Genomic DNA, 2,787 nt, shown 5'->3' with positions numbered 1-2,787 from the left:
TTGTTGTGAATGTGCATACTCATTGCAAGCTGAGCACTGACCCACATAGTCCTTGATTTCACCTTGCATGTTCGGCCAGAACAGTGTCTGGCGGGCTTGTCTGTAGCAAGCGTCTGCTCCTACGTGGCTCCAGTGAATGCGGCGCAGCATTTCAGGACGCAGCTTCTTAGGGATGATGACCCGGTCACTTTTGAAGAGAACTCCATGCTGCACGCCAATTTCGTCCCTGAAAGCCCAATATTCTCTGATGGTGATGGGCGTGTCTCCTCTATGTTCTGGCCAGCCGTCCAGAACTGCCTTTTTGAGGGTCTGAAGGCGTTCGTCTGCCTCTGTGTGTTGCCTGATTTGGTCTAAGCGCTGGCCTGTGACGTTCAAATAGTCAGCTTGATTTATTTGGTCAGCGTCTAAATGCTCCTGCTGTACCCTGCATACATAATGACGTTTGTATGGCTGGTCTTCGCTATGTTGAGGTGCTGTAGCTCTGCTCAGGGTGTCACTCAAGTACATCTCCGGGCCTGGTTTGTACACCACATTCAGGCAGTAACCTTGTAGGGTGAGAAGCATGCTTTGCAGTCGCTTTGGAGCACTGAGGAGTGGCTTGTTGAAGATTGCAATGAGTGGTTTGTGGTCAGTCTCAGCAGTCACATCCCCTCTGCCATAGAGATAGTAGTGGAAGCGCTGACAAGCGAAAACTATGCTTAGGCACTCCTTCTCTATTTGCGCATAGTTTTGCTCTGAGGATGTGAGTGCCCGGGAGGCGAACACCACTGGCTGTCCGTCCTGCAGCAAGCAGCATCCTAGGCCATTTTGGCTAGCGTCGCTTTGGACAGTGACTGGCTTGTGAACGTCATAATATTTCAGGACTGGCGCCGCTGACACTAGACGTTTAATTTCAGTGACGGCAGCGTCATGTTTAGGGAGCCAATGCCATGGAACCTCTTTGTCTAATAGCCTGCGCAATGGTTCACACACCTCGGAAAGACGTGGCATGAATTTGGACAGGTATGTGACAAACCCTATGAATCTCTGCACACCTTTGGCATCCACGGGTGCAGGCATGGCCTGAACTGCCCTCACCTTCTCAGGGTCTGGCCTGAGGCCCTCTGCTGACAACACATGCCCATGAAAGCGCACCTCTTTTACCTTGAACTGAAGCTTTTTGAGACCGAGTCTGAGCTTGACTTTTCTGCAGCGCTCCATGAGCGCAAGGAGTTTCAAATCATGGTCCCTGATGGCCTCATCTTCTGAGTCACCACAGCCCACAATCAGTATGTCATCCGCAATGGGCTCCACCCCGTCCAGTCCAGCCAGGAGCTCATGCTGTTTTCTCTGATAGACCTCAGGGGCCACTGACACGCCGAAAGGCAATTTGAGCCAGCGTTTGCGCCCCCAGGGCGTCCAGAAGGTTGTGAGGAAGCTGCTCTCCCTGTCGAGTTTGCATTGCAAGAAGGCATCACGTGCGTCCACCAGGGAAAATATGCGGGCTTTGGGCAATTTGTAAAGGACATCATCTAGCGTTGGCATGATGTAATGAGATCTCCGTAAGGCTTTGTTAAGTGGCTTTGGGTCAATACAGATTCGGATCTTGTCAGGCTTCTTAATAATTACCATATTGCTAATCCAGTCTGTGGGCTCTGTCACAGAGGTTAGGTGGCCTTCCCTCTCGTGCCTGTCCAATTCTGCTTTCACAGCTGTTTTGAGGGCTACTGGGACATTGCGTGGGGGGCACTGAACAGGTGTGATGGCCTCATTCAAATCAAAGTGGATGTCGCCAGGGAGTGACTCTATGGGCGAGGTGAAGACGTCTTTGTACATAGTCACGAGTTGCTGTCTGCCAAGTGAGCCGGGTACAATGGCTTCCAGTCTGTGCAGTTCCTCAGGTATGGTGAAGTGCATCAGTCCGAGGCGTTCACATGTTGACCCAGACAGCAATGGATAGTGCTTTGTCTCCACAACTTCAAAGTCTAATGGGTAAGTACATCCCCTTATCTTGCAATGTGTTCTGAACAGTCCAAGTGAAGTCATGGCCTCTCCAGAGTAGAGCTTCAGCCTGGTTTGGGTCTGTCCTAGCTTTCCTTGTGGTGCCACTTTTTTCATATCTTTCATGCTCATGACATTGCATGTAGCTCCAGAGTCCAGCTGGCACTTCTGCCTTACACCATTAAGTCTCAGGTTCACAAACCACTTCTTCCCCAGCGTCTTATCAGCTGAAGTTGTGTAAATGCATGCGTCAGCCTCATCTTCCAGCACTGCGTCTGTTAGTGTGTCCACAGCATTAAGTTGGCGCTGCCCCATCTTTTTCTTCAGACACACGCTAGCGAAGTGGTTAAGCGTTCCACAGTAGCGGCAGGTTTTGCCAAATGCAGGGCATGTGTCTCTCCCTGTCTTGTGCTGGTGCCCGCAGTATTTGCAAGTCCCTTCATTTCCCTTAATGGGAGGTTTCATGCGCTTACGTACGTCATATGTGGATGGACGTGCCTCCGCAGTGTTGATTGTATCTTCGGATTTACCATGGGCTAAAGCTTTCATGCGTGCATCTGTGAGCTCCGCAGCCCGACACATATCGATAGCAGAGGCGAGTGTAAGGCCTCTTTCTCTCAACAGACGGCGGCGTGTGCTCTCGTCTGCTATGCCCAAGACTAGCCTGTCTCTTATGAGCTCATCTTTTAGCTGACCGTAGTCGCAGGTCGCAGCTTTTTCTCTCAATCTGGTTATATAAGTGTCTATAATTTCTCCCTCCTCTTGCTTTAAGTTCCCAAAGACAAAGCGCTCAAAGATCACGTTTTT

This window comes from Alosa pseudoharengus, unplaced genomic scaffold, assembly GCF_046254945.1.
Source record: "Alosa pseudoharengus isolate Yale_2024_CS ecotype anadromous, Long Island Sound unplaced genomic scaffold, YU_APseudo_1.1 YU_APseudo_1.1_scf_24, whole genome shotgun sequence".
Classification (NCBI taxonomy): domain Eukaryota; kingdom Metazoa; phylum Chordata; class Actinopteri; order Clupeiformes; family Clupeidae; genus Alosa; species Alosa pseudoharengus.
The sequence above is the reverse complement of the archived record's forward strand: the minus strand, read 5'-3'. Positions refer to the sequence as shown.